The sequence below is a fragment of the Peromyscus eremicus genome, chromosome 20 (assembly GCF_949786415.1).
Source record: "Peromyscus eremicus chromosome 20, PerEre_H2_v1, whole genome shotgun sequence".
NCBI lineage: Eukaryota > Metazoa > Chordata > Mammalia > Rodentia > Cricetidae > Peromyscus > Peromyscus eremicus.
The window spans coordinates 58,803,738-58,818,107 of NC_081436.1; the positions used below are offsets into that span (position 1 = coordinate 58,803,738).

A 14,370-nucleotide genomic window follows, 5' to 3' on the forward strand; every position below is an offset into this window, starting at 1 on the left:
TTATAAAAATAAAATTAACATTATATACTTTCCTTTTTAAAATTGAAACAGATGTGATAAAAATTTTGCCAGATCTTTTATTAAAGATAATGTTACTGAATAATTAAAACACAGAATAGAAAATTGGCTCCAGTAATACATTAAAATAAATTTTGAGAGTTGTATTAAAATCTTGCTCCTATGATCGTATGGAAGAAAACAAAACCCTGCAACACTGATTTCTACTTAGCAAACCTCAACTCAGTTAATGTCCTGTTGATCTTGAATAGATGTATAGATTTGAAACGTACATTTCACTTTCATTTCTAGGTTTATGAAAAACTTATAATTGATAATTCTATTGCATATCTGAGAGTTAAAAATATGTTTTTAGGTACCTTTGTGAGGCCAAGCATGTAACTGAAAAGGAGCATTTATGTTCAAAACCTAAATATGGTAAAGGTTTTTGGACTCATTTGTTCAAAAGGTGTGAGAACTCAGTGCCAATATTTAGAATGAGATGCAGGAAGATGATTCAATAGTCCATTTGCATTCCCCCCAAAGTAAATGCAGCTTTATATAATGTACTGTACTTTCAAATGTGAAATCACTGGCCACTTCTTGAACCATTGAGCCAGATGCTGAGAAAGAGGTTTCTCTTAAAATGCATAGTATTTGTGTTTTAAGATGGGATCTCACTCTCCTCTTCGTACTATTTCTTTAACAGGAAACAGTGCAGATAATTGGTGGCCATAAACCAACATTTTAAAAGGGTAAATAAGAGACACTTGAAACCCAAGTATAATTAATAGCACCAATGAAGGAAAGAATAGAGAGACCTCCTGGGTATGGATTAGTGGGCACCGAGTCCACTTCAGGAAAATCACCACACGTAATTTGACACAAATAATATCTCCTCAGAAAAGGCTCACAACCAAGCTCCATGTGCCCTCATGGAGAAAATTACTTCTGATTGAGGCCACTTGGCAGGCAAGTGTGAGGAAATTTGAATTTCAGTTCTTCAATTGTGTCTGATTTATAGATATTCAAACACTCTTGCCAGAATTAATAGTCTTGGTGTTTATAAACATCAACATTTACCTGATTTTAAAATACTAAAAATTAGCTATCTGTCGAAAACTGTGACTACAAACTAAAGGGAAGTCCGCCATGCTCTTAATTGTCACAGAGAATAAACGAGCAGTCCTGGGTGCAAAGTATGTGTTCTGCTTTTAGGGCAGAGAAACAGTTGTGTGCTCAGGGCCCATTTGAATTGGCCATAGCTACCTTTGTGTTCCAGAAATAAAAGAAAAAGAAAGGTCCAAAATATTCACAAGATTCACAGAACTCAATGGTACTGAGCAGCCCAGGGCCTCAGCTGCATGCAAAGCCCAGACTAGTGTGTGTGCTTATCCTAGAATTTGACATGTGGTGATGATTTGAATGACCCAAAGTTGTAAAGGCACACATGAGATGTTAAAGATTAAGTCATTCTGTTCTATACCACGGAAACATGATCACTGAGTGAAATGTAAAATAACAGATCATTCATATGTGGCTATGCAGCCGGTAGGGTATAGTTAATCCCCTGGGTAAAGGAATTTTTGAGAAAAGGTCGCCATAATTTCAAGGGGCTAAATAAATCCCCCAAACACATCTATAGCAACTGAAGTTAGAGATAGAAGTAGACAAAGAAAACTTGAAGGTAACATATAAATGACATGCGAAATACAGAAAGATTAAAATTGGCAAGAACACAAGGAATTGTAAGAAAGCAGTGATCAGCAAGTAAATATCAAAATCCAACACATGTGTCTTTACATCCATTGTTTTGCTCTGTAACTTCTATCTCGGCAATCTACTATACACACGGCAACCCTAAGGAAAATGCCAGAATGGTCTTTGTTTAGATAATTCACAGTGTTTCAGAATAAGGGGCATCAACAAAAAAAATTCAGTTCTGCAGAAATTAACGTACAGTGTCATGTATGGAGCAGGGAGAAAGAAATGCCAAGTTCTATGGTTCGAATGCAATATCCTCTATACGAAAGCTTTCCTCTTAAACAGCCATTGGCATTAATTTATTATATATTATCTTGGTTTGATTTTGCATGGATTTTGATTAAAACAGAACACTGTCAAAGGAAAACTATAGAGGACATTCAATCTCTTCCACACATTAATATTCTAAGCATTCTACAGGCTGCACAAGGCTAGCCACCTAGTAAAATGAGATTGTTTCCGAATTCTAGGCAGCCTTGATTACAACTGACAGGTGGGAAGAAAGTCACATTAAAATATTATCATTTCTAATAATTACAATAATCCATCACAGTGTGCTCAGAAATTCTAGTCGTTGAGGTTTTCCCTGAAAATACACACAAATATTTCCAGACCTTTTCATTCCAGTGGTTTTTGTTTGGTTGATTGGTTTGGTTTTTCTTTTTTAATGTAGTCTGCTTTTCACTCTTTGTACTAGTATCAGATAAACAGTTAAAACTTAAAACTTCATCACAAACTTTGTTACTTGTGCACACACAGAACAAGGTATCTACACTAATGGAATATAATTTTCAAAAAGGTTAATAAATTAAGAAAATGAAAACGGTGAGGCTCTGTCCAAATCTCTTACTTCTGTGTCGTGTCCCTTTCATAATTCCTCTGTAACAGATGTATTCAGACAAAGGAATAAGAAAATTCATGAGTGTGTATGCACAAGCATGCACACATACATAGGCACACACACATGCACACAGGCATACACACACACATACACACACACAGAGGCACACACACACAGGTACACACACACAGGTACACACACACAGGCACATCAATAGGGACCTCCAAAAATCACAATGTAAGCAACATATATACCCTGCTTGAATTACCACATTACAACTGAACTACATTTGCCTAGTGATGTTACTTTTTAAATTTATAAACATATTTTTTAAAAGGTACAAATTTAGACTCACATTTATGCTGTAAATACACAAGTTTTTAAGCTATTTTACATTTTTCTCTATGTGATTAAATGAACTAGGGGATTTATATTAACTGTCTTGGTATCAAATTACCTGTATCTTACCTTGAGTTTCTTTGTTAATTTCAAGGTAATATTCATAATACACAAAATATAAAGCCTTTTTATGAGAAACAGTTTATATATATATATATGTATATGTATATATGATAACTTAGTAGTTCAGTTAGATGTTGAAGGGGAAAAGCCTTCAATTATAAAAACTTGAATCTCTGAAAAAGGTGCTCCTCTTTTTAAAGCAGGTGTTTTGTTTTGTTTTTTTCTTTCTTAGTCGTGGATGTATTTTGTGGCCCTCAGTAGCTCATCTCGGAGTTTTCAGCTGTTATATTCAGACATTCGTATGAATCACCATTATCCTGTGGGCACATTGCAAAATACTTCTCACTCGGTCCCTATTACATTTGTCTCATGCATATCCCACAGAGCCGTTTAATGAGAAGGGACAGGGAAGAGGAATGCTCTTTGGACAGTGCAGATTCATACTAACTCATGTAATTGAGCTTAACAGCAAGAATCAAACCTTATTTCTGTAGTCTAAAATATATAGTACTTGGGGAGAACCATCTGTTTCTGCAGTCACCCACTTCCAACAATAGTGGCATCAGGGGATCTGGTAGGAAAGAAACGGTTTTATTAATTTTTCTCCTTATCTACCAAAAGAATGTTGATTTTTTTTCCTCCCATTTACATTTGTTGCCTGCAGGTAGCAGACCAGAGAATCATATAGTTGAAATTCTTCTTTTTTCATTAATTTCTTTCCATGTGTTATTTCTTATATATAATTGATTTGGGGCTTTGCTCATAGCTGTACATCTTTTCAAAAAATATATCTGTACCCACTGCTGTCCTTCAATCAAAAAAGTTAAAGGAAATTACCTGAGTTTTGTTAAGTTTATTAAAAATGAGATCTGTGGATATTTAAATTGAGATTTGAAATGTTAATGCACAAAAGATATTAGAGAATTTCTCATGGAACTTTCCATTTGACCACACAGCATTGGAAATGAAGGGGAAAAGGGTCAGTTCTTATTTAAATTGTTTCTTTGGAGGAATTTCTTAAATAAAATGGAGTAAGATTGTGCAATAAAATCTGTGCTTACTTTTTATGGAAGGTGGTACTAACAATTTTATATCTAAATCCCCAAACAACTCAAATTGTTACATGCCATTTCCCTCAAATGCTTGCTTTTGGAACATGCAAACTAACTGAAAAAAATAGTAATGGACATTTTTTTTTCTTAGAATATACCCAAACTTTGCACACAACATTCATCTTGTGTAGTAGATTCAACTGATATTGCAAGGGAAATAGTTACAGAAGAAATAGAGACAACATGTGAACTAGAGTCCTTAATGACTAATTTACTCCCGGGAATAAATCGGGCATCAAGGAAATTCACTTTATTAGTAAATGCCTTGTGCACTGACCCAGTAAGTTAGTGACAAGAACGGCATTGAGATTCAAATATTTTGTAATCAGGTCTCAGTCCAGAGCCCCTTAAAGTGATTCCCAATTTATGGAAGATGGTAAATGTATTTAAAAAACATATGATACCTTATTTTTACTAAAATGATCAGTTCCCTCCCTTCTATGCAGGAGATACATTTCAAGATCCTTGGTGGATCCCTAAGCCATGGTATCAAACTGTTCTCTCTCTCTCTCTTTCTCTCTCTCTCTCTCTCTCTCTCTCTCTCTCTCTCTCTCTCTCTCTCCCTCTGTCTATCTATATGTATATCTATATCTATACGTCTATCCAAATGTACACACCTATGTTAAACTCTACATAATTAACTTTGTAAACATTTTAAACATATAAGATAAACTGCATAAGATATTAACGACAATAAATAAGCTTGGTGTCATGGCATGTTGTTATTTTAACACTTAGAAGGTGGATGGGGAATTCAAGGTTAGCCTGGGCTTTAAAAAAAAGACCTCATTTCAAAAATAAATAATAACAATTAAAAGCAGGATAATTATAGTAACATACTATAACAAAGTTGCTTGGTTTGAGGGGATTTGGGGTTTTCAGAGTTTTTTTTCCATGTATATGGTATGGTGTGTATGGTGTGGGGTAATGTGTGTGTGTGTGTGTGTGTGTGTGTGTGTGTGTGTGTGTGTGTATGTGGTGTATTTATGGTGTGTGTATGGTGTGTATTTTTGTGTGTGGTGTGGTGTGTATGTGTGGTGTGTTTGTGTGTGTGCGGTATGTGTAGGTGTGTTTTGTTTGTGTGTGTGGTATGTGTAAGTGTAAGTTTATGGTGTGTATTTGTGTGTGTGTATGTGTGTGTGTGGTGTGGTGTGTGTGTAGTGTGTGGTGTAGGCATGTGTGTAGTGTGTATTTGTGGTGTGCGCATGCATGTGTTTCTGGGGCTGGAATCAAGGGTCTGAAGCAGGCTTAGCAAGCGCTCTACTCCGAGTTACACCCTCTTCCCGAAGTTGTCATTTAATGTTTACAGTCCCACCGTGGCAGTAAGTACAAAATACAGAAAGCATTGCACATAACATAGTTCTCCTCACGAGACTTTCAGGCATGTACTCAACACTCTTTATTCATTTCATTAATAGTGTTTAGAGTGCTGGAAATGGCAGGTATTGTATTAGGTCCCAGGATCACAGCAATGTACAGAATGAGAAGACCCCGCCCTAAAGGGAGTTAATAACTTCCATTCAGAAGACAAACGTATGCACACAAGGTGTGAGCTTGAATAGAACAGAACAAAAAGAGGTTCTTATACAATATACTAAATTATGGGCATTTGAGCATTTTCTTATCTTCTCTGTTATACTTCTACCCTATCCACATTTTCAACTGGAAGCAGCAGGTTTGGAACTCTGCATTGTGTCTGTATGCCTCAAATGATCATTCAACTAATGATTTCTCAGTTGAATTTAATTGTAATACAATTGAAAACCAAATTGTGAAGTCTTAGCACTGGAGATGTAGAAAATGAGTATAAATGCCTTATATTAGATCTTTACCTGCACACTCACACATACATAAGTCTGAGTACGTATTCATATTATTATTATTATGAATAATGTTGGAATTAATTATTCTACTTGACAGGATGTAATCTATTGTCTTTTCCTTGTTATCCCTCTCTCAGCCTGATATGTGAACTCTGGAATGATGGGATTTTTTTTTTAAGTCAGAGACGCCTCCATGAAACTTCAGATGTTACCATGACATGGAATGCAGTGCATTAGATTGTTAACTTATGGGTCAGAGGATGAAAGAATTGAACAATTCCACAAAACCTTTTGTATACCTACATCTTATAAATATTTACACATGGATTAGTCAAAATTTGTAATTTTATAAACCTCTAAAGGAAAGCACATACATATATTCTTTAAGAATTTTGAGTTACCAGCAAAATACATCTACTATTCTTTTATAACAACCAAAACAAATGCATTTGTAAAATAGTACCAGGGGGTTATGCCCTGCATGGTTTTACCACAAAGATAAATCAGTAAAAGTAGAAGTGAGTTTTAAAAATCATTTTGCAAGTAAAGACACACGAGAAAAATAGAGGCACATGGTCTTTGATACCAGATTAGAGTTATATCCTCTTTCTTAGTAGGGTAAATCAATGATAATGTACAAGTTGATTTTTTAATATAAATGACAAAAATATGGCTATATAAACAGGGTGCATTGGTTATCTACTTCATTAAACACTTTATTATGCCAACATGAATTAAGGATGACCTTTAAAGAGATCTGCCCCAAAGCATAATAATCATACTATATAGAGTAAGAAAGTTGAATATATGTATTTAGGAGTGTGTGTGTGTGTGTGTGTGTGTGTGTGTGTGTGTGTGTGATAATAACTAAAGGGGCCATAAATTTGAAAGAGAAAAAGGATTTCATGGTTCATGAGAGGGGTTGGTGGGAGGAGAGGGAAGGAGGAAATGATGTAATTATATTATAATTTCAAAAAAATATTACACAAAAGATCTACCATGGATTTAATCTCTTAAGAAGCAATATGGGTGTATTCAGAACATAAAAAAGAAAACAGCAACTCATTGAAGAGTGTTTTGGGAAGACACAGAGTTAGAAAAAAATAAATGAAAATATTTACATCAAGAATATGATATACAGTCAATATATAACTGTTTTTCTTCTTAATTTTTTGTTCTGCTTCTTGATCAATAAAATCTGAATGTAACCCACTTCTCATCTTTTAATAACACCTTCTGACCCTGCCTTGTTCAAGCAATTATTCACCTGTGTAATTAGAACTAATTGAACCTTCTGGCAGAATTAATAAATTATTAATATGTGCTCAAAATGATGCCTAGTTTTGGCTGAATATGTAACTGATGGGGCAAACCTTGGCTCTCAAAGTGAAACCAGCACGCCAGTAGCATTAGCATCATCTAGAAACTTGCAACAGGTTCAAACTGATTGTCAAACTCCACCCCTTATCTCCTGGTCCCAGAACCTTCAGGAGTATGACCTTAAGTCTGGTTTAACAAGTCATATGGTAACCCTGATGGATGTTCAAATTTGAGAACTGGGCTGGAATAGAAATGGAGTTATTATGAAACAGCACAGATTGTATTATCAATATCATTTGTAATAAGCAATATAATCACTTAGGTTGTTACAGGCTCCTGCTCCAGCCTCAGCTGTACATTTTTACCACCACAGCTGAGGATCGAACTCAGACCTCTCTCCAGCGGAACTGCTCAACATTGCGTATGCAGCCAATGAGCAGAACTGGTTTAATGATGTACTGCTGTTGCTTCATTCTCTCAGTACAGAGTCCAGCAAGTGTCCAAATAACATCTGAAGAACTAATTCTAGGAGGGTGTGGAGGAGACGGTAGCCACTTCAGGCTAACTTCTCGTGTTATTTCTCCATCTACTTCGGGAGTACTGGAGAATGTGAGCAGTGAAAGATGACACCATTTTAGAGAAGACTCCTATGCCACTTCCCATCTCTGCTCACATGTCTGGCTCAGAGGGCAAAGGGGTAACAGCAGCCTCTCAGATTTCAACATTACACTCTGTTGCTTGGGTCTCATAGAACAAGATCTTCTTAAAGCCAATGCATTCTCGACCTTCTGCTGTGCAGACCTAGCATTTTGGAAGATGTGAGGATGTGAGGAATCTTCTGCCCCAACAGGCAGTGCTGACCAGCCAAAAAAAGAGGACCTGGGCAGCAAGGAGTCCTGGCCAGATCATACTCCCTTTCTTCTGCTCATCATCCATCACTGCAAGCCCTTATCGTAATCAGGCCACAGCACAAATCAAGTGGGACTTTGCAGCACAGTGTCATGGCCGGCCTGCAGTGGAAACCCAACCATGCAGCTCACCAAACTGCATGTCATAGCGCTATCACCCTGGACCAAAAGTTCAAGGTGAGGGCAAAGACAGAACTGGCTTCCACTTTTCACAAGTGAGGTGGCTTCCCAAGCCTGGAAAGCTGCCAAGGTAGCCCTGCTTGCATTCGACATGGAAAATAATGATGGATGTTCTTTCTAAACCTGTACTGTCCTGCAAATAGAGATGGGGGGGAAATATCCCTCACACAAAACAAAACATTGCTGTAGATCCCATGTACTGACCAGAGTAGAAAGGTTTTAAGTTAACTGCCGAGTTTCACAAGTCTAAGTATTATTTTCCAAATTTCCCTCCTGGTACATTTCTTTCATTTTTGGAGTACTACAAAAAAAATAATAAAACCTTCACCAAACCTCCAGTTGGGAGAGCTTAACAAGGTAACAGAGGGTGTGCAAGTAAAGGTAAAATAAAATAAAACAGAAATTCCACATGTTCAATCTGCTGTAATTGTAACCTGCCCTGGGACACACATCAGCAGGACACTTTAGAACAAAGCTTTGTGTGTGTTGTCATTAATGGTCATAAAGGTACTTGGATTCAGTATGTGAACACATCTCAAGGGGCCCAGAAAGCACTTGTCCATAAAACCTATCACAGAATGACGTTTACTTTATGCCAGCACATTAAAGGGTGTCTGAAGACACCGGGCACTCGGAGAAGCTGTATTTTCAAGAGGAGCCCCTGCTCTCTGGAGACCTGGAAGGGCATGGAGAGCACAGGGATAACCAAGGCAGCCCACCCACAACATCGAGCAGATGCACCCTGGAGGAAGCATCTAAGGACGCTCTTAAAAAAGAAAATATCCCTTGCCTTTGCAACAAAGCCTCCTGCAGAATAAAGCCAGTACCTTTACAGGCAGGAGTTATAGGGTGAGTCAAAGGTGGCAAGCTCTCATAAATGAACGCTCCACTGGTGGCTCCAGGCACTCCGGTGTCTGTGTCATAAACCCTGTTCAGCCTCCCTGCAACCCTTCCCCACTCACTTCTGACTAAAGCATACATTAGACATCGTGTGTGGAAGGAAAACTGGGTATCATAGTTAAACAGAGCCATCTTCTCTCCCAATCTGCAGGGGTAAACAATGTGTTTACAATGGTCTACTGAAGGCGGTAAGTTGTCAAGTTCCACTTTCCATGATTTCATAACACCTACGTAAAAAAGACGAGGGAAGTTCTCATTAGCAGCTCCCCAAACTCAATCGCCTTTTCTCACTTAAACCAATGAAATCACATCCCTTCGTCAAGTTAAAACATCCCAGAGAATGTTAGATTCAGTGGGCATTAATACATATCATATTAGCAACAAGTTCAGGGGACTCTGTGCCCCAAGAACATTTGACTCACATTGTTCTTAACATGGTTTCTAAGCCTTGGGAATACATTAACTCCTAACTTGAATCATAGAGAATTAGCATTTTCCTGTTTTCAAATAGAAGGGTGCTGCTAACAGACGTTGCTGTGTTTTCAGGTTGTTTGTTTTGCTTTAGCTATTAGTTTTCACATTATGTTTTTCCTACCTAGAGTCAGAGTGGTGTGAGTTCTACAGGGCCAAATGCATTGGTGTGCTTTACGTGGTGCTAATCTCTTCCTAGCTCAGATATTATTTTCCTGTCATTGTTTAGCAAGCCATTTCTTCAGCCTGTACTCTCTAACTTTATATATTTAAGGTTATTTTACTCTGGGTTTTTAAAATTATAAGCAAGCGAACCCTAGTTGCAAATGCAAAAGTAAAAAAATAAAGTAGTGGTTGCCGTTCACTGTTAGCTAAGCCTTCCAATTTGATCCCCTCTGTAGATGTGAGCTCATGCTTTCTGATTGCAAAAAAAGTATGCCTCCTCTCACTCAGGACCACTTCACACTACATCATCTTCCCTGCTCCAGGCTTCTGCCTTGGAGTCACTCTGATATTCGATCAGCTATCAAGGGTACATGGGAAACGTTTGTAGAAGTTCTTACAGGGACAGTCTGGTACCTAGGGGTGGGTCTCCTATTGTTGATGTTGGCTCCAGGTTTATCTATAGTCTTCTACTAATGACATCAACTTTGGTTTATATTAAGTTCCTGCTGAAGGTCTGATGTAAATGTGGCCTTTTAAGACCCATCCCCAAGCTTAAGCAATTCGGTGACAGCAGCCAGGAACAAGTACTTTGTTCTATGTTCCAGGTTACTCTAGACCAGGATACTTGTCAAGGCACAGAGTCAGCCATCTGAACCTGTTGGGATGGAGGATGAAACAGACTGAGTTCTACAACATCGAGAGAGAACAGGAAAAGTAGCCATTCCTTTCTTGTAAATTCCCAAGGTCATTTTGTTTCCATAGATTTTAATCTTTGTTTGTGGAGCACATCCTGCCCTACTGTAGGAGGTTGTGTATCCACTGATAAAAAATATGACTTATTACTTCTGTAACATCATTTTCTGTGAGGTTAGCTTCTGATCCATAACAGACACACACACAGTCTCAGTGTGACCTTGAACTTCAGAACTTTGTGTGCACCATGTGGAGAAGTTCAAGGGGAAATTGTATGGGAATTCTTCTTCCCCAGCTCTTTGGAGTTCCTTGGGACACAAAGGAAGCAGCATAACATTTAGGTTGTGGAAAGCATTACCTAGGTGGTTTGGTTGTTTGGGTTTTTATTTTAATTTTTAAAGTGTGAGGCCAACTAGAGTAAGTTGGAGTGGGAGCTGCAGGAGACAGTGGACGCAGTACACCTGCTCTTCTAAATGCTGGCGGTGAGGACGCTAAGTGTTCTCAAGAAGTCTGCCTAGACTCCATAGAGCATCTGAAGCTTTCAGAAAGTCTGGGAGAGAGTCAGTGTGTAAACACAAAATGAACTGAGATACATGTGTGCATGCATGCAGTGGGGAGGGATTGCAAAATACAGAGAGAGGATCACTCAACCTCCTGGTTAGATATGGTTTGTTTACATTTAGCACAATTCAAAGTGAGCAGAATTGTACAAAGTTTGGGGAAATGACTTAAATACTGTGTACATGAAAAATATCAACCAGTGAAAATCCAGATTCAGACGATATTGTGATAAGGTTTTAAAAAGCAATCCTTCCTACAGAATAACATTTTGTATATCTAGGATCATTGAGGAATAGACTTTTTAATTGACTATTGTGGCAATCACCAACTCAACCATTAAAATTAAGAAGCATTAGAATAAAGAGGAAAAAACTGGATAATGAACTTTCTAAAATTCTATAGCTAATAAAACACAGGGCTGGGAGCCAGGCATGGTGGCATACATCAGTAACTCCAGCATTCCAGAGGCGAGAAAGAAGTATGCAGATTCTAGGCCAGCCCTGGCTACATAGTGAGACCCTGACTGAACAAAACCAAACCTGTTTTCTTTAGTAGAAGTGCACTTCTGGAACTGTCATTTGAGTGAGTGACGACACAGATCTACTCCTTTCAACGCCCACAAACTGGGTGAAGCAATACTACTTCCCTGGAAACAGAGGAGACTGTCTCAGTCTGGCAGGAGCCTGCTCACCACCCTTCAGTAGATTTCATCACTAAGATCTCTGCTGCAGACTGCCTTAGTTTCTGCGATTTGGGGTAGAATCTAGGCCTACAGCCAAGTCCCCATTTACTAATAATTACAAAGCTCCCTTAAAATGAATAACTTTCTTGAGATTGCAAATTTTGGTTTCTGCAAAGCCAAGGAGATCACCAGCTTTTACTGAGAAGGGAGAGCCAGTCAGCACTGTCTGTCCTAGGAGCATCCTGGACAAGCGACCTAGCAATCCCAGGACTATGGCATTCCTGCCTCAGACAGGAGGCACCAGCAGCCAGGACAGAGCAGGAAGAAAGAGAGGGACCCTGAAGTCCTCAAATGCTCTGCTTACAGCATGGCAAATGTCTATGACATTTCAGTACGGTAAAAAAATATATTCTGCTACTACCTAGTGGTTTAAAGTCTGGAAATAGAAGGAGAAGTTAGAACATAGTATGAACAATGTCCTTGCCCTTCAATCTTCAAAATATTTATTTTATAAAATACAGCAATATTTTAAAAACTCAGATTCTTGTTTTTGGGGAAGATTCTTAAAGGTATTTTTTCAAATAAGCTAAGAATGTAATAAGAAAAAGACATGATAAAAATTACAACAACCAAGTAAAAGTATGACAATAAACATCATTTTATTACAGAGAGAAAGTTGATGATGCAGAAAAATTGAATTAGTGAGGCTGATGACAAGCTGTGGGAAATAGCATGAAATGCAGAGAATAACAAAAACATTAAAAGTGAGATGGCAAGATCTAGGGGGAGAGTGGAGCAGCTGCAAGCTACAAATAATAAACTTAAGTAAACCAAGGCAATGTGTAATCATGTACACTATAAAATATGTTATGTATATGTATACTATATATGTGTGTATATGTAATATATATATATATATATATATATATATATATATATATATATAACTTTTAGATGTAAAAACTCCCTATACCTTAGATGACTGAAAACAACCAAATCAATACTAACTTTATGTATGTTTTATTTTCAAACAGTAAGAGTATAGAATTTTTTTGTTTTGTTTTGTTTGTTTTTCGAGACAGGGTTTCTCTGTGTAGCTTTGCGCCTTTCCTGGAACTCACTTGGTAGTCCAGGCTGGCCTTGAACTCACAGAGATCCGCCTGGCTCTGCCTCCTGAGTGCTGGGATTAAAGGCGTGCGCCACCACCACCCGGCAAGAGTGTAGAATTTTTTGTACCATTAAGTCTATCTTTCTTTTCCCCAAAATACCAAAATATATGACTACAAAGAAAACCCAAAGTGAAAGCTACAGTAATATAGAGACAGACTATTATATTCAGTTAACTATAAGATGTGTATGTAATGCTGATTGAAACATACCGGGAAACTACATTGTAAGATGCCATTTTCTCACAGGATCAAAAGACGATCTGCCAGCATCAGAGATAAATTATTAACCACCGTGGGAAGCACAGCTTTTCTCAGAGAGTACTTTTCAGGGAACACCGAACCTTGTTAAACCCAAAGAGGGATTCTAAAAGTCAGGTCTAAATGCTACTAGAATTAAAGTAACAGAATATTGGCCAATAAATACAGGGGGATCATTTCATTTTGGACATGGTTAATAAACATGGATTAGAGTAACAGAATGGATAACTTCAGATGGAATATGAACCTTTTTTGTTCCCCCTGACAGGGAAAAGGTACGCACTAGGCGTGGTGGTGCATGCTTGTATCTGCAGTACTTAGCAGGAAGAGGAAGCACATCAAGAGCTCAGGGTCATCATGGGCTGGAGGGTTAGGGCTCGCACAAGGGTGAGCACCTGTGTTCAACTCTCCAAACCCAAGTTAAAGATGCCAGCCCAGGTCGACGGTGTGCACACTTTTAATCCTGGTACTCCGGAGGCAGAGGCAGGTTGAATCTCTGCATCTGAGGCATTCCTGATCCACAATGTGAGTTCCAGGACAGCCAAGGATACAGAGTGAACCTGAGAGAAAGGGAGAGAAAGAGGGGAAGAGAGAAGAGGGCTGGGTGTGTGTGTGACACTTACAATCTCCTCATTGGTGCTCCGGGGAGGTGGAAAAAGCAAATCCCTGGGCTTCACTGGCCAATAGATATGAGCTCTGTCCTCTGACTTCCACACCCATGTACCCCCTCACTCACCTACCCCCCCATACTCACACTCACACACACAGACACATATTCACAGAAGCAAAAATTTAAAGTCAAAATTAATGTTGAACCTTTGAAAAATAAACAAAAAAGAATACAACTTTGCGGAAACAATGAAAGTTTAAGATTGAAATAAAAAACAAAAGTTAACTAACCTCTCATCAGATAAATATTTCAAATGATGTAGCTGTTCCTAAATGGGTAAGGAGTTATCACTCAACAAAAAAGAAGGAAAATGAAACATAACAATGCAAATAATATTAGTGTCAAATAATAACTTTACTTAAAAATAAGCAAATGAAAGTTTAGTATCTTAAAT

The 14,370-nt window shown here is 38.0% G+C and overlaps 1 protein-coding gene across 1 annotated transcript in view; it reads right to left on the reverse strand.

Moving 5' to 3' along the window:
• The window catches only part of Zfpm2 (zinc finger protein, FOG family member 2), a 439,361-nt gene that overhangs the window by 348,072 nt on the left and 76,919 nt on the right, over positions 1-14,370 (reverse strand). The gene's annotated exons all lie outside the window — the stretch shown is intronic.